This window comes from Lolium perenne, chromosome 3, assembly GCF_019359855.2.
Source record: "Lolium perenne isolate Kyuss_39 chromosome 3, Kyuss_2.0, whole genome shotgun sequence".
NCBI classification, from domain to species: domain Eukaryota; kingdom Viridiplantae; phylum Streptophyta; class Magnoliopsida; order Poales; family Poaceae; genus Lolium; species Lolium perenne.
This window is the reverse complement of record NC_067246.2, coordinates 268,448,703-268,467,643: the sequence shown is the minus strand read 5'-3', so window position 1 is coordinate 268,467,643 and position 18,941 is coordinate 268,448,703. Positions and strand designations below refer to the sequence as shown.

Here is an 18,941-nt window from a genome sequence, read left to right as displayed (position 1 = left end):
AGCCGACCGACGACGGAGCTTCGTCGACGTCGCCCTGCCGCCCGTGCCGGTGGCGGCACGCTGAGCTGGCAGGCCTGCCGCCACCACCGGTGGTGGCACGTCCTGCTGCCCCGACAGCCCTCCACAGCGCGCTAACGGCGCTGATTCCCACGCTGATGGCGCTGATTTCCACGCAAACTGTGTCAGATTCGGGCTGTCTCTGATTCTGAGGCTGTTTGCTCCGGTTTGAATCTATTTGGCACTAGTTTTTGCACTTTCAGCTATATTAGAGACTGTAGTTGTACAGAAAATTGATTGTATGATTCTCCGACATGAGTTGACGTCCGCCGCTGGTACAGGACCGTGACCACCGAAAGTGGTTGTTTCACGTCCTTTATAAGTAGCAGCTGGCCAGCTATTCGTCTCATACGTTTTCATCTTTCTTCGCGTACGAGAGCTCACAGAAGAACAGCTCGAAGCAGCCCTCCCATGCCATTATTCTTTAGTGATTGATTAGCTAATTGAGTCACTGATTGAGCCGCTAATTGGGTGCACGAAGCAGCGAAAGAAGAAAATTAAGGTGAGTTCTTGTAGATCGCCAATTTTATTCGTACATGCATATGTTAGCTGTTGGTATTTGTGGTGTAGTGTAGTATATTTTACTCTACTAATTAGGCAAGCAACATTGTATTAGCATATTATGTACAGAGAGTGAGATTTTATGAAGGATGTAATTTAATTTGAAATAGAACAACACGTAGTGCAGCGTACTATTATTGCATGTATGACTGAAAATTAAAGAGATGGATAATTTGTTGAACTAATAACCGTATGTTAGGAACATGCTTTAACTCGCAAATTTTAATGTGTATTTTAGGTGGATTGAAGTATGCACATGCTCTCTCACAGTTATTACTTGGATTATTGTGGCGCGTAAATTATTATTTGGAGGAATATCTATCTGCAAATTCAGGTATATATATGATGTCTTTTAATATTTTGTCTTGTGTATTTTTTTGCCGTATTATTTAGAAAAGGAAGGATTAATTATTTCCGTAAAGTCTTACCGCCATGTTAGAATAAGTGTATTAATGAAATTATTAAAACAGTAATATGATTTAAGGTAGGATGTTACTAATATTATTTTTTTAAATCTGGTTGTGCGGTAGGTACGATGGAAAATTTGGTAGTGTACTATGGGGACGTTGTACGTGACGAATTCGGTGGGGTGGATTTCTCGAACTGCGACTCGATGGAAGTTGCAGTGATAGATATGGTCAATAGAGCATTTGCGGATGTAAGAAAAATCATCCGAGCCCCATTTGGTCAGGGGATGCGTGGACAGAGGATGACGGTTGAGGCTCTTATCGTCGTAGAAGGGAATGGACCTCCCCGTTGGGGTTTGCGGGAGGTAAAAAATGATACAAATTGGCGTACGTACATGAGGTTTGCAAGCACACCTGGTGCTGCTATGTACGGACGGCCGATGGTGTATGTGAAGTTTATTTCAGCTACTGATGATGCTGGAAGCAGTAGGAGCGCTGCAGAAGAGCAGCTGTCCATCACCGCAGGTCCTAGCACCGGCCTGTCGGATCAGCTTGCCATGACCGCTGCTCGTAGCATCGACCCATCGGAGCAGATGCCTAGCCACCATAATGTTGACCCAGGATATTGGTCCGCGGTCGTCGACATCAGCGAACATGTGGAGGGATTGCCTGAGGCGTTGGATGATGATGCTCGTTCATCTTCGTCCGAATCCTCGTCGGATGAAGAAGGAGTAGGTCCTCCCCAGAGGGCGGTCCCAGGTCCAATGGACGCTGACTTCCTGCAGACCATGACCATAAGCAATGAATTTCGGTCTGTTCCAGGCCTAGGAGAGGATAGTCTGCTAGTTGGGCAAAGTTTCCCTGACAAGGACTTCGCTGACCAGGCAATAAAGAGGTATGCATTGAGCATATCTCGGGAGCACAGAGTGAAGCAGTCTGATCGAAGTCAGCTAAAAGTGATATGTGTCAAATTGAATGAGGGGTGCATGGGGAGAGTGGTCGCTCGAAAGAGCTCTGGGGTATGTCAGCCCTGGCATATCTCAAAAATAGAACCACATAGTTGCGAGCAGGTGGGGGCTATGGCTAAGCACCGCAACGTCACCGCAAAATATTTGTCACATATCTTGCAAGTGGCGGTGGAAAAAGACATCAATGTTAGTGTGAAGACGCTGCAAGAGACTGCAGAAGATCAGATTGGCTTTTCTGTCAGCTCGGGAAAGGCAAGGCGTGACAAGGAGGACATTTTCCAGAGGCTATATGGCACATATGAGCAAGCATATGACCTAGCCCCCAGACTGCTCCATCAGATATCATCAAGTAACCCGGGGACTCATGTATTCAGGAGAGATCGTCCACACCCCAGGGAGCAAAATGAAGAAATACTTGACCGTTTATTCAGGCATTCCCGCAAGCTATACAGGCATTTCAACACTGTCGTCCAGTGTTGTCAATAGATGGTACCTTCCTCACTGGAAAGTACAAGGGCACACTCCTGTTGGCGATCGCAGCAGATGCAAACAATCAGCTCCTTCCTATTGCATATGCATTGGTGGAGAGCGAGAACAAAGATAGCTGGTTCTGGTTCTTATGCTGCTTGAAGATTTCAGTTGTCGGAAATCGCCCCAATGTTTGCATCATCTCTGATCGCAACACGGGGCTATTGAGTGTGCTCGAGTTTATGAAGGTGGCACAAGATCCAGATTGGGGGTGGCCCGATCTAGAGACAAGGTGGTGCATGCGGCATTTGGCAGCCAATTTTTACTCAAAGTTCAAGAACAAGGATTGGTTCAAGCTGTTCAAGAGAATGTGCATGCAGAAGACAGAAGAGAAGATGAATGCAATTTGGAGTGGAATCAATGCCGAAATTGAGAAAGCTGCGTTGCCACAGAGAACAGATCGGAGGGGCAATACCAGGACAGTTAATCTGTCTACGTGGATTTCCGAGAGTTGCCCCGATTTAACCAAGTGGGCGCTTTCTCACGACTCTGGGGCACGGTACGGCATAATGACCACCAACATGTCAGAGGTGTACAATGGTGTGCTGAAGGGTGTGCGCGCCCTCCCTATCACGGCGTTGATTACTGAAACTTGGAACCGGACTTTGTCGTACTTTGCAGACAGAGTCCAGGTTGCCAACGCTCGGGACGCACTGAACAAGCCATGGTCTGAAAAGATGCAGCGACATCTAGACGAGAAAGCAAAAAAATCACAAAGCCATGGTTTCCGTCAAATTGACGCACTTAGGAATAAGTGGGAAATACATGTACGCGCCAAGTTTGTGAGAGGCCACCACAGAGGCTCAACAAAGCATGCTGTCACCCTCGGAACTAGCTCGTGTGAGTGCAGTTGTAACAAGCCAAAACTTTTGGGATACCCTTGTAGTCATGTCCTCAAGGCTGCTTCAGCACAGAACATCAGCGTGCAGTCCTACATATCTCCGTACTTCAACACATACAACCTACTGCACACATGGAATGGTGAGTTCTGGACATGGGGCATTGGGCAGCACTATAGGGATGTATGGCCGGATAAATCCACCATATGGGTTCCGGACCCGACGTTGAAGAGGACCGCGAAGGGTCGACGTCAATCTCGCCGTCATAGAAATTTATGATTATTTCTATTCATAATGTGATGTAATATATTTATAATAATTTGTGCGCATGATTTGCTGTAATAAAATTATGATTATTTCTATTCATAGTGTGATGTAATAAATTTATAATTATTTCTATTCATAATGTGTTGTAATATATTTATAATAATTTCTATTCATATTTCTAACATATTTATAATTATTATGTGTACAGGTGATGACCACGCACTTACCAGACCTTTTAGAGGCGTCGTTTGATGCCGATCACCGTTGTCACCAATGGTTGGACCCGAACGCCCACTTCGACCCCCCTCAGCCCTTCAGGCTACGCGGCATCAAAAATAGGCTCCATGTTCACGACCGTTATATGGATCATTTGCGCGCTCACGGACTTCTTTCATATTCCAAGCTTACATCAAGCAAGGAGAGGTTTCTGTTGGACCCATCTCTTATGTCAGCCCTTGTTGATCGTTGGAGACCCGAGACCCACACTTTTCACTTACGTTGTGGAGAGTTGACACCGACCCTATAAGATGTGTCCATGATTACTGCTCTTCCTATCATTGGTAATCCAGTGGTCCCCCAAGCATATTCTAGTAATTGGCCGCTACAGGTTGAAGCACGGCTTGGTGTTCCATTTCCTGTTAACACCCGCAGTGGGAACCGTCCTAGAGGTGTGCCTCTAAGCTGGATAGTCACACATTTTGCTAACTTACCTGCCAATGCAGATAATGTCACGCTGGCACGACATCTATTTGCATATGTGCTGTATCTCTTAGGTATAATGTTCCCTTCGTCACACGGTGACGTTGTTCTCCCCAGTTTGATTAAAATTGCCGAAGAGATAGTAGATGGCCCCTTACCTCCCAGGCCCATATACAGCTTTGGTTCAGCCATGCTTGCTCATACATACAGGGGGTTATGTCATGCCACCCAGAAAAAATCTAAAGGCCACATACTTGCCGTCAGCTATGAGTTTCTTCAGCTATGGTCATGGGAGTACTTACCTGTTGGACGTCCCCACCTATCCAACATAATCCACCCATATGATTTTGGCCAGGCTAGATATGGCCCTCTGACATTTGGATCTCGTTGGGTACATGCTAAAAAAAATTGGTCAACAAATGTGGTGCACGGTTGTTACCCCGAATACCACCAGGAGTTTGAGGGGCTAGAGGATCACATGATCAGCTGGAACCCATGGACGGATGATGTCGCTGTGTGGGGTGCTCAGCCATGTACAGCTGATATGTATATAGCCTCCGACTTGTGGTTAACACGCTGCCACCTCCTCTTTCTTTGGATGGTTGAGACATATAACCCAGAGCGTGTTATGCGGCAGTTTGGGCTCTATCAGGTTGTTCCACCACCATTACCGAGGCGACTTGACGATCTAGTTCACACGTAAGTGCGCTCATTTCAATATAAAATGTATATCATTTTATTTATGACTTACATATTCCTAATTAAATATATCATTTGATTTCAGGCAAGATAATAAAGGTTTGAATTGTGCCGACTGGAGCAGTCGTAATAGACAGTGGATAGAGCTGTGGATTAATAATGCGGCATCCGATGTAGTGCAAGAACATAGGTACGTTTTGTATTAAATTATTTCGATTATTTTTATACATGTGCTAACGACAATTATTTCTTATATTGGTAGACCATATAGTGATGGCACATACGACCACTACAATCATTGGTATCGCAGTAGCACAAGGATTTTGCTCACCGGTCCTCCACCAGATTACACACATGCCGATCAGCTGGTTGTAGGGACTGAACGAACAGCAGCATACCATCGCGAAACCTCGGTACTTGCATTTCTTTATAAATATGAGTTTATTGCAATTAAAATAAATATCCACAACATTTTCTCGTACTTTGAGTTTTCTATTTTCAGATACAAGAATATAGGGAGATCGCTCGGTCTGCATCGGATGCTTTGCGGCTGCGAAACGTGAATAGTCCTGAAGGAAAGTCCCTGATTAGGCGTATTTTTAATACGGCCATGAACGGGCTTAAAAGATTTGGTTGTGCTCGAGATGACGATGTTGTTACGCGAGAATACGACATGCCAGATGCACCATCGTCTAGACCCAGTATGGCGCGTAGGAGCAGTATGGCGCGTACGAGCAGTATGGCACGTACGAGCAGTATGGCGCGTACGAGCAGTATGGCGCGTACGAGCCAACCTCCTACGCGGAATCCATCATATGCACGCGTCGACTCATCTCTACTTGACCGCTCACAATCAGCTCGCATGTCTCCGCCCCATGGCGCCACACAGGTATTATCAGATACATTTAAAATTATAAATGCGCGTACGTTCTTCTACAAGATTTTACAATAAATATTATCTTCTGCGCATTAAAAATAGGAGGAGAATATTTTCTCTACTAATCCGTTCGGGGAACGATTTTCATACACCCAAGGGGAGACTTCAAACGTCGACAACACCACTCGCGTATGTTCATATTTTATAAATAATCACTCATACAACATAAAATTACGCCTATTATTTACGAATATTTTCCATCCGCAGCAATCTTTTGAACCTAACTGGTCAGAGACGGAAGCTGGACTCGGCTACAATATGCCTCCTCCACAGGTTCCTTCAATTTTAATATATAATTTCTCCCATAAAAATATTCATGTCTATTACTTACAACTAATTTTTTTTACGCAGCAATCTTTTGATCCTGCTTGGCCCAACATGATAGCTGGTTTCGGCCACAATATGGCCCCGCCACAGGGTACTGAGCATATGCAGGAAGAATACTATCCCGGAACTTCTAGTCAACCTGAGAATCAAGGGATATTTAATGAATTCTTTGGAGCTGACATTATAAGCACACAAGGCAGTTTAATTCCTCCGGCGACACAATCTCAACATGTATTACAAACTCCACCACAGAACTATGAGGCCCACACAGATGAGGAGCACGAACAGTACGGTCGAGGTTTGCGCCAACATCGTATACCAAATCCTTGGTCGCCTTCTGGTGCTAAGCAGAGACCACCACGCCGTCGTCGATAAGGGTGATATGTTGAAGACTCTGCCATATTACTATTATTTCTATCTATGTATGACCTATGTATGAGACATATTTCTATAATTTCGAATAATTATTCAACCAGTTTTTCAAAATAACATACATGCACATGCAAAAATACAACATAAAATGAAGATACATCGGCAATGCCAACACCACAACTTAAAATAAACGCTACGAGTAACATTATAAGCTTCACTTTTTTCCCTTCTTCTTGCTCTTCGATGATGAACTAGCCTTTCCCTTCTTACTCGGTGGCATAAAATCATCGTCCGAGTCAACGCAAGCGAATGCAGCGCTTTTTCCCTTCAAATATTCATTGCTCTTAGCCAGACTCCTCGGCGTGAAGACTTCTTCGTCATCCTCCGTCGAGGAAGCCCATGTATATGGATACCTTAGAAATTTTGGCGGGAAAAAATAAGGCGGGAACTTTACGCGGGAAAATTTACGCGCGAACTTTTTCCGGGAAACCAACATTTATTATTAATACATCTGCCGAAATAAAGTTGGAAATATAACTTAAATTAAAATACGGCTAATCACTACAACGGAATTTAAGATACAACGCGAAAGTAAACAGAATTTAAAATACGCAGTTACTACAACAGATCACTCTATTTGCCCTGCGTCCAGCGTGGCCATTTTCCAGTCTTGTCGCCGCGTTCTTCTGCTGCCTGCGCCTCAGCAGCCCTTTCTCTTAATCTCTTTCTTTCCGCTTCACGGGCCTCCCTGCGCACCTCTTCCTCTGCATACCTACGTGCAGCCTCATCATCCATCCGCTTCTGATTTACCTCGCGATTTCGAGCTTGCTCTGCCCTTAATTTTTGTATCTGTCTCTCTCTTTCTGCTTTATCATTAGCAATAGCCTTTTCGAAACGCTCCTCCTCATGGAACCTTGCCCACGCACGCCTCTGTTTTTCCTCCACCTCACGGCGAGCCCAATCCGGCTGCTCCTGGTCTATCCAGTGAAACCAGTTGCAAAGGGGCGGCGGAGACTGCAACAAAAAACAAGACGATAAATAAATTTAAATTAATGACATACAAATATGATTTTTAATCATGCTGTTACAACATACCGCAGGTCTCGAGGACGATGAACTTGTATGTGCGGGTGGATCATGATCGTAGTATGCGCACATGAAATATTTCATGCCGAACTTATCCGAAAAATCCACCACTTCCTTCACCTTCGCAAGGCGGCCGCACCAACACCTCTCTGCTCTAACCCCCGGCGGCAAAGTTGCATTCTTTCCCTTCATCGGTCTAAAATCCTGGTCTGAGCAAGGCACACTCATGCTGGCTAAGGTATGAGCACTTGTGTACCAAATGATATCAGCGAACTGAGCGAGAGAATTAGGCACACTCGACGCTGGCTTTTATAGCGAACTGAGCGAGAGAATTAGGCGGGAAAATTTAGCAGAACATGCCTCAATCAGTGCAATCAGCCAAAAAGCAGTACAATAATTCGAAAAAGTACATGGAAATCAGCGCCGTCAGCGCGCTGTGCAGGCCTGTCGGGGCAGCAGCACTTGCCTCCACCGGTGGCGGCGGCAGGCATGCCACGTCGGCGTGCCGCCACCGGCAAGGGCGGCAGGCTGCGGGCCGTTCACGGCAGCTGACGGTGCCGGACATGCCGCCACGGCTGACGGCGGCAGGCCCTGCCGCCACCGGCTACGGCGGCAGGCGCCACGCGTCGGCTGGCCGTCGTGCCGCCACGGCAGTTTTGCCATTTCCGTTCACAGGTGGTCCTTTTTGACATTTCAGTCGGGCAGGTGGTCCTTTTTGACAAAATTTCCTTGGTGAGATCTCAATGATCCAGCATGGTCGCCACCGTTGTACGGAACAGAAGAGAGAATTAGGCCGATTGATGTGATTTAATTTCTGAGCGTCGATCGATCGATGAGGATTTATGCTCTGAGCGATGAGCGACGTGAATTTACAATTCAGCTAGCGAACCCTGAAAAATCCTTGTCCGCCACGGCCGGACTGTTTTTCTTTTTTTCTTTTGAACATCAAGAAGATTTTATTAGCTATATCAGCTAGTAAGAGCATCTCTACCTGAGCCCGTAAACATGCGAACTGTAAAAAGCGAGTTCAGGCCACTAAACTCGTATTTACAGGTCTAAAAAATATCGGCGCAGATCAGAACCCCTAAAATAAAACTGTAAAAGAGCATATTCCTAAATATGCCATTGACCCACTTTTTTCCCATTGCCTTCCCCTTCTTCTTCCTATGTGTTGTAACCTTGCTCAGGCCACCTGCCCGGCTCCGGCCACCCACCCTGCACCGCCCCGGCCTCGGCCCCGTCCCGCCCGGCGCCGCCCGGCCCCGTCCCGCCCGACTTGGCCCGCCTCGAGCCGCCCCACGCTGCCCCGCCACGCCCTGCGCCGCCCGCTCCACCCCGTCCTTGCGTCGCCCTGGCCTGCGTCGCGCCACCCACCCCCCCGCTTCGCCCTGGCCTTGCATCGCCCCGCCCCGGGCCCGCGCCGCCCCGGCCCCGCTCCGGCTCACCCCACGCCGCCCAACACTGCCCGGGCTCGCCCTGCGCTGCCCAACACAGCCCCGGCGAGCTCGACCCCGCCCCGCCCTATCACGGACACCTCCAGGGCCGCCCCGCCCGCGCCCGACGAACTCGTGGCCAGCCGGCTGCCACTCTCCCTTCCCCGAGCTTGCAACGTAGGGCTCCGCTGAAATTTGGTTGTCCTTTGACCGAATTGTGCCGAATTGTGGTCGTATTCCGGGAGTCCTCCGGCGAACTGCAGTGTTCAGAACTGAAGTTTCAGCCCGCCAAAACGCCACTAGGAATACAGGTTTGCCTTCAGTTCGACTTTCCAACCCCTACAAATAGGGGTCGGAGTTTGGTTTTTGGGCTCAGCCTGTAATTTTTTTTCAATTTCGTCCCGTTTACAGTAAATGATCTGTGCAAATTTTCGAAGCAAACCCGTAATCTGGCGGTTATTTTTCGGTTTTACCCAGTTTACTAGCTCTGCTAAAGATGCTCTAAGTATCGTTACATCATCTAAGAAAGCTTGGGATAAGAAATCTGGAGGTGCATCATGCCACACTAGTTGGTGCTTACTTAGCAAAACTAGCTAACATATGTGCCACCCTATTCACTTCACGTGAACAATGCTCAAAAATGATCCTCTGAAAATCTTGAGATAATCTGTTACATTCTTCAAATACGGATGCAGCAGACCCCCCTGACTGTCCTCCATTCAACATAGTTTCAATGACATCCATACAGTCCGAGTTGACGATCACACGGCTGCATCCCAGGGATAACGCAAAATAAATGCCATTCCGGAGGGCATATGCTTCAGCCATTGGTGCATCATGTTCATAGTCCAAAATATCGTTTGATGCCGCCACAAAATTTCCATGTGAATCCCAGATAACAGCTCAGGTAGTGTCCGTTAGTTGGTCCAGGTCGAACCCTGCATCAACATTCAGTTTTACAAATTCAGAGGGAGGACGGGCTCATGTTTGCATTTTCATCTTCATGTTCTTCTCGTATGATTTCCCCATGTTTACGACCAACGCATTAATCGACATCACCGAGCGATCTGCTAATTGAACAAATTCACCATTGACGCATTGTCTCCGTTCCCACCAAATGTACCATGCCGCAACAATTATTGTTTCTTGCAGACCTCTCTGGTCTAGAACTAGTGAATTTCTTCTTGGTAAACATAAGAGATGCTCCAACACCACTTGGCAAGCATGCTTAATATCTTCGGCTCCCGCACAACACACTAGGCGTTGGCCGCTGATTTTGATATGTCTATTAGCCAATATTGCTCTACATGGCATAGTAGCGTGTAAGGCCTTCCATAAAAATATGTTCACTTTCACGGCTATATTCAAGTTCCATAACTTTCCCCATACTGGATTAACTGTAGAATTGCCAACTCCATTGGTACGTCGAAGTTTCTGTACATGTTGGAAATCCCATTCAACATGATATGCCGATTTTACTGAGAAAACCCCATTTTTATTGTAGTGCCATGCTATGAAATCTTCCATTGAATCAGTTAGAGGAATGGCCGGAATCCTCCCAATATCAATGGACCAGAAAGTTTGCTTTACAAGTTCTTCATCCCAACGATCAGTAATTGGCTCGTTTCAAAAAAAAAAAACGATCAGTAATTGGATCAATTAAGTCACTGACATGTGTTAACAAGTTATGCCCTCTCCTCGTAACAATTTTTCGGTCGTGACTTCCTGGAATCCACGCATCATTCCAGATATTGATTTTACTTCCATCACCAACCCTCCATATGTATCCTTTCTTCAAAGTGTTCACCCCGCACATGATACTTTGCCAAGTATAAGACGAACCCATTTTCAATATTTCTTCTAATAAATCACCATCAGAATAATATTTAGCTCTCAAAAGAGTTGCACAAAGAGACTCTGGTTTTGAAATCAATCGCCATGCCTGCTTCACCAATAGAGCTAAGTTGAAGCAATGGATATCCCGAAATCCCATACCGCCAATTTTCTTTGGTACACACATCTTTCACCACGCAAATCAGTGCATCCTTATGTGATTGTCCTCGTCACCCCACCAATATTTTGATATCGCATCTATAATTCCTTTCAACACTTGTTAATACCATTCTGTATAGGAAAATTATATTGTGCACCATTCGGATGTTAGCACATGCCATCTATTGGAGTTTTTGATCGACCACAGATGGCAACTTTCATGCTGGAATATTGCCACGTGGCAACTCTTGAATGTGTTCTATGTGCTTACCGAACTCGGTGTTCATAGCAAGGCCCATTCCGCATCTCTAAAATGTCTAGGTTCATTCCGTATCTCCAAAATGTCTAGATATATAAATGCATGGCAGAATATATACAAAAAAAGGAACCAGGTTTACATGGTTCAGCCGACTCACCGAGGAGGCTGGGCAATCTCTGATAATTCAATTGCCTCAGAATGACATATGCCATGTAGTAAATGTCATTGTCGAAGTAAGAAAATCTTAAAGTAAACTAGAAAGATGAAAGATTGAACTAGGGTTATTTTCCAGACAAAAACTTGAGAGAGAACTGAAAAATCCCGACTGAACTCAGAAATGGGGCCATTTTTCCTCTTGCAGCACGGGCAGAGATGGCCAGGAGATCACCTCAGATCACATAATATAGTACTTCGTTTGGATTAAAACTGATCTACATTGGCATAGACGATGAGTTTTTGCAAACCAAAAATTGAAATCATGGGTATGCGGAAACTAATTTTGCTAACCCATGGATTACTTAGTACTAGTTGAATACCCGTGCCTTGCTATGGCATCATATTTTTCTTCTCTTTTCACTCATATATCAATATAATCCATGCGAAAATTTACATGCATACAAAAGATAATACTCCGTACATCAACATAGTACTTCAAAACTGCTAATATTACACTTCCCTTTAAGTGTAATTCGATAAAAGCTAAATTCTTGTGTGTAGCTACGGAGTAACAAAGATGATACATGAATGAAGGTAGTCACGTAAATTGATGTTACATTCCACTTCCCACTCTTTATCGACCCCATTATGCACATGTTATCGTTTCTTGTGGCGCAACTCCTCTACATTGAGAAGACAAACATTTTTTCTCTCTATTTCGCCCCCTCTCGTCTCTGTCCTCATCGATGCATCTATCTATGTTGATGCTCTGCTCACGGTCATGTGCCACTATCTTATCCTTGTCTAGCCAGTCTTCTCGCGATTCTCATTGTTCACCGGTGATGGGTAGTCACGCTATAATATGTCTAAGTAAGTTGAAAACACATAGAAAGTAAAACACATATATCTCCAATTGGAACGACATTGGTCGCGACTCATACGGTGGCACTTTATAATAATTTTATGTATCTTACATGATAGAGATGTTAGCATAACCGTTAGAAAGGTCCATACCTATATCACGATCAATAGAAATAAATATATAGCAATCCATGAACCAGTTGTTGTAAGATAAGTGCAATTCTCAGTTGGCAGATAAAAAAACAAATTAATAACTATATAATTCAAATTTCACATTACGTTAAAATCTAGTCACGTGACAAATTCAAAACTAACAGTCTCATAAATACAAATTCTAACATTTCCACATAAGTGGAAATACATCCCAACACAACTCCCATGAAATTGAAAGTTAATTTAATTGAAAAAAATATCTCATATCCTACAGATTTAACATTTACGTCCCTAATGAAATTGAATAGTTACTCCTGCAAGACAAGCATGACTGTCAGCGCCAAACTTTGCATCCATATCTAGAGGCTGAGTACGAGCAAGTTAAAAAGGAAATGAAACACCGAGATGATACCCTGTACCAAACCTAAGTATAACTACAGGTACATACATCTTGTAAGAATCACCAAAGTATGGATAGATCATGTTTAGTTTTGCATCTATCTTGAATCTCGAATCCCGCCAGTGCTCCGTTACTGCATGACAATTTCTTTTCTCTCTCTCTCTCTCTCTCTCTCTCTCTCTCTCTCTCTCTCTCTCTCTCTCTCTCTCTCATTGCTTTCGAGCTGCATTGTCAAGGGGATAGCTGTAAGCAAAAGAATGCATATGCTTGCAGCATTTGTTTACACGAAAGTACACCCCAGAATTAGTAAAACATGTGAAATAAAGAGGATTTTAGTGTTGGCCTATCAAAGTATCATGCCAAAAAGCAATTACGTGTACCATTAAGACGATTTGGGAGTCCCTGTTTTCTCAATCGTCATTTTCATAATCCTCTAGAACTTGGAGTCCTCATAATTACATTTTATTTATAATAAGCTCAAAGGGCGTTACCACTGGATGCTGCGCAAATGGCCTTATTCGTCAATATTTACTTGACGAAACCAAACCCCCCCCCCCCCCCCCCCCCCGTGTTTTTACACACGAACTATATGATTTTCAATAACATAATATATGAGCTAAATATATAATTTATGTTCATAGTCAAATATGAGACCAAGCACCACTCAAGTAACAAAGATATTTTTAGGTGAAAATAATATGTCAAGAATAGAGATTGATATCAGAGAAGCATTATCGACGCTATTCTGATCACACTATTTATGTCATGGATTAACTCTTTCACATGTGTATGCTCAATATCCATGTATTCATAATGCATAAACACTTTAGCACATTGCTTATGACCTAACACCAAGGTGCCACTGTAACGAGCACGACAAAAGTTCATTGCGGCAGAAATTGTTTTGGATGTATGGACAGTATTGCAACTCAAATGGTCACACCCATAAAAGTTGCATTACCTATGAATTCTTTTCAACCACAGTCTACAGAAAAATAGAAAGAATGTGCATTGGTTTGTCAGTTTACAGTATCAAAACAGATATTCTGCTTGTGAGCCACCAACCTCTTACATGACAATAGATGTCAAACTCTAATCCGAAGGCATTACATTTACAGGAGCGGAGGTTGGAGCGAGGATCGAGATGGGGTGATGGGTACCTTCTCAGGTGACCCATATTACTTGTAGGCATGAACACGTGCGGTCCAGTAGATTTGGCTGCTGAGCATTGTGTGAGAGGTTACGCCACCGTATTGGGCACGAATGTGTAGTTGTACACGATTAAGAGAAACATACGAACCTAGTTTTTTTTTCCTTGCTAGGCAAAAAATAATTGAGCAAATAATTGAATATTGGTAGATTTTGTTCTATATTATTTTTTTCTCGGTGGTAACCATCAAATCGGTTTCCACAAAAAAAAAACAAAGAGATGGAGATAGTAGGACAAAAAAAAATTGTACTTCGGGATTCTCATGTTCGGTTATGTTACCGTGAGAAGCAAAAAAACTGGTTTCACCCCGAGTCTACAAAAAACATTATTTGGATATCTTTACTATTATATTCGAGTCCGTACATCATCAAAAATGTTTGATGTCAAACATCCAGCGCATCCGCACCGTCCAATAAAAGATGAGCGCCAAAAAATCAGCGTCCAATATGTCACACAGTTAAGAAAGTATATTACACCGTAATGCACAAAAAATGGAAAGCACATAATGTCATCCCCTACTCCCCATACATCATGTCAGCGTCTCACACTTGCCAAAAATAAATCCTCATTACCTTAAAGGTTTGCCAAAAATAACTTTGTGCCGCTAACCAGGCCGTCACACCCATCGCCGCCCCTTTCCATGTAACGCACGCATTATGTCACCTTCCTGATCTTTCCACGCCACCGCCCCGATCTGCCTACCGTCGCCATCATGCAGCCTCCGCCTCCCCTGCCTATTCTAGTACCCACGCCATGTAGTGTTCATGGAGAGGCTGGATGAATCTTTAGTTAACTTCACTAGTGTGACTCACAGATCTCCAAGCGTGCGGGCACGTGGTTCATCGGCACTGCCTTAGGGAAGCGCTGGCATGGCGCGTGGTGGCCGGATTCAGTATTTTAAACTACATTGATGGATTAAGTAGAGCTACGACAAAGCCATGCCCCCACGAAGGAAGCCCTTATAAATGAATCATTTCCCACCTCCCGAATCTGGCTATATGATTTTTTTTCTTACGCTCAGCCTTGCATCACATTTGCCCACATGCAATGGGATCAAGCTCTAACGGTATATTTGACAATTTGTATGGATCCACTATTGTAGATTCGAGTACACTGTAAGGATCAACTACATTTGACTACATTCTAAGGATCAACTACATTCGACTACATTGTGGATCCACTACACCACATTCGACTATATTGTATGGATCGACTACATTGTATCCATGACATATTAGTCACTCTCTCCGAGATAGCTTTTATGTGCTAGATGGTTCTCAATAAATATGCCAAAGACGTCGTTACGGAGGGCGGGAAGGTACCTGACTACATACAGTGAGATTGTTCAAAGAGGTTCAGGGAGAAAAAAGAACACCCTATTAGTTGAGGCGTTCCCCAATCTTAATTACCTCATTTTCTTACACTCATGAAGGAAGAAGATCAAAAAATGAGTACAATTGCCTTGCAAAACATGCTTTAGATCTTACTGAAGAACGCCAGCTGTGGATTATTAGTCCTCCTGTGTTTCTACATATAGCTATAAACATCTGTGACCAATAAAGCTAAGCGCGTGTTTTGCCCTAGAAAAGATACACATCCACAAATCATGACTAAACTTAGCCATGGTGCCATTTTCCTCCTGTACCAGAGACGGACAGGAGATCACCTCAGGTTCCAGCATATATCAACCACAAGTGAAACAAAATGCACTCTTACGAATGATTAATCAATATTAATAAGCGAGATTAACCATAAGTATATAATTGGGGATGTAGCTCAAATGGTAGAGCACTTATTTAGCTTATAAGAGGAAGGGGGATCGATACCTCCCATCTCCAAATAATTTTAACTTTTTATTGTTTTTATGGCGATCGTTTTTTCTTTCTTGCAGAACACGGCCAGATAAAAAAGAAAGGGAATACTGATGTGACTCTGCATGGGCTACTTATTGGGTCTTTAGTTGGGCTGGAAACTCGTCCATCCTCTGTTGGGCCATGCCCCACTCATATTAGCCAGCTACAACGACACATGGTCCACTTAAAAAAAGCCAACGTAGTATCCCTCACTGCTGGATAAGTTGCTCAACTGTGTCATGGAGAGAGCATCCAAGTTCCTCACCGAACGGCCATGGCTATCGGAGCTCTAGCAACAAATTATTGGAGATCGAAGAAGAAGCCTGCATGTCGTGACAAGGAAGCATGGAAGTGCCCGTCGGAGGGTTTCTTGAAAATTAACGTTGATGATGCATATAGCGAAGAGGAAGGCAGAGGAAGTGCAGGTGTTGTCATAAGAGATTATAGAGGGAAATATTGCAGCTCAAAGCAAAAATCTGCCTTTTGTTGCAGATTCCATTATGGCAGAAGCATATGCGCTAAGAGAAGGACTCTGTTTAGCACAACATATTGGTTGCAATAGATTTATCATCCAATATGATAATATTCAAGTGGTGGAAGCAATGTTGGATGGTGGTTTCTCGGCTACAGCTGCAGCTGCAATTTTTCTTGATTGCAACTTTTTAGCTTCAGGTTTCAGCAAAGTGTCATATGAATTTTGTCCAAGGGAATCAAATTCGGTGGCTCATGAGTTAGCTAGAAACTGTTTTCAGACTTTCAGTTCTTGTATTTGGGACGATGATCCCCCTAGTTTTATTCTCACCTCTTTGATAAACGATGTAAGCTTATTTGGTATGGAATAAAGCTAGCCGAATGGCATTCCCTCAAAAAAAAAGTTGGGACTACATGGAGGGGCAGCAGGGGCTGATCCACCTACAGGACCTTGCGTTCTAAAAAAAAAAACCTACAGGAGCTTGGGCAATGAGTTGCCTTAGGACTCCAAGCATTTCTAAAGGGCTATAGGAGTGTCGTGCCAAAAATCGCGTCCAGCTAGCCGGCCTAATTTCGTTTTAGCGCTGTCTGGACATAATTATTAATCTGGCGCCTCCTTGCCAAACCCAACCCACAGGGTGCTAGCGGGGGTGCTAGACGTACGGGAAAATAAGGTGGACTATGTAACATCCCAAGTTTCACCTATATTAATCAAGAAAGAAAATTTTCCCAAACTCAAAATTTGCAATTAACAAAAACTTTTTCCATGCATATAGTGCCACATATAGTCTCATGCATTTGAGTGAATTTCTTTTGTGCAATTGCCATGATGAGTGTTAGTATGATGATCAATGGCTATTAAACCCTAAACCAAGATCACCTAACCCTAATTAGAGAAGAATAAAAGGAAATGAGAAAAACCCATATCTCACTTACATACACATTAGGCCAAATTTCAAATCTTCATCTAAGGCCATAATTGCTTGCTCTCTTGCTTGTAGAATACTAAGATATGATAAACAAACACAATTGTATCAAAGAATCAAGAATCAAAACCAAGGAAATCTCAAATTCTTCACACATATGATAATGGTCATATGTCACCAAAATATTTTCTTCACTACTTTACCCCTCTGGTTTTCTTTATTCCTAAACTAAACTTGGTCAACCAAAGCCATGTCATCCAAGACCATGTCAAGGTGAGTAACTTTCATGTTGACCACCCTTGCTAGAGTTGACTAGGTTGACCACTATGAATGTGACAAGTAGTGTATGTGAAGCAAAGTGAAGATCAACCCCAAATTTGAAACTTTGCATTTCAACTCCAAAATGAACCCAACCACCACCATTCCAACACATTAATTATATAAATGAGATTCACCAAAAATAAAACCAAAATTCAAACAAAAGTTTCATGCGGCCATTTGACCGAACACTTGGCAGGCATTGTTTCACTTTTGTGTTACATGCTATTGTCCACTGGTTTCTTGCCTAAACCAACTTTCTCTGGTGATCATTAGCTACATCTATGATCCCTGCATCGAGCTTGGTACTTGCTAGGGTTGGATAAAGTGGAAAAGTGAGAGAAATGCCCCATGCCAAAGCACACCCGGCCACCTTTGGCCAAACCCTCTCTGGCCACCCTCTCAACGTCTCTCCTTGTCCTGGAGCATCTATGCCACTCAAGGACACCGACGGTACACGCCCCAACGACGCCAAGCCACGGCATTGGCCAGACGAGCCGCGTCCAAAGCGTGCCAGGACGTGCCAGCACGCGCGCTCACCGCGCTCTGGCCGCGCCAGTACGTCGCGCGCTCATGCGACGTCGTCCTCCCCCTGCATCCCTACCACTGCGTCGAGCATCTACTCCCCGCCCTCTACACGCTAGACAAGCGCCCAGGCCTGCCCCTGCTCCGTCGCCGTCGTCCTCATCGACTTTCGGCCGCGCGCCCCGTCACAGATATTGGATGCGCTCGAGCCATCCCTTCACGCTTTGGCCGCGCCAGCTACAAGTTGAGCATCGCCAGGACGAGAGCTAGCCCTAGCCGTCCTTCACTTGCCCTTTGGATCGCCACAAGAGCCACGCCATGGCCGCTCCTCCACAGCACACTCGGCCACCTCCCGCCTGCTATAAATAGAGACGATCGGCTCCTCCTCTCTTCACACAACTCACTCCCCTCTCCTCACTGAGCATTCTCCCCCAACCAATTTCACCTCTCACCGCCGGAGTTGCTCGAATCGCGAGCTCGAGTCCGCCGGAGCCCGCAGAAGCCTGGAGCCTCGCCGAGCTCTGCCGCTGCACTAGGCGCTTCCTCGTCGACGTCCACTTCCCCGAGCAGCTTGCCCACCACCTGCAACGGCCTGGTACTCCCTCCCACCCCCTAGGCTCGCCGCCAGGGAGCTCAT

At 44.7% G+C, this 18,941-nt stretch overlaps 1 long non-coding RNA gene across 1 annotated transcript; it reads left to right on the top strand.

Annotated features, from left to right (window-relative positions):
- The first annotated feature begins 5,795 nt into the window (after window positions 1–5,795).
- Window positions 5,796–6,668, top strand: LOC127339935 (uncharacterized). The gene is made up of 4 exons (XR_011754250.1): window positions 5,796–5,914; window positions 6,005–6,091; window positions 6,170–6,235; window positions 6,314–6,668. It is a non-coding gene; the product is annotated as an uncharacterized lncRNA (long non-coding RNA).
- The last annotated feature ends 12,273 nt before the right edge of the window (window positions 6,669–18,941 follow it).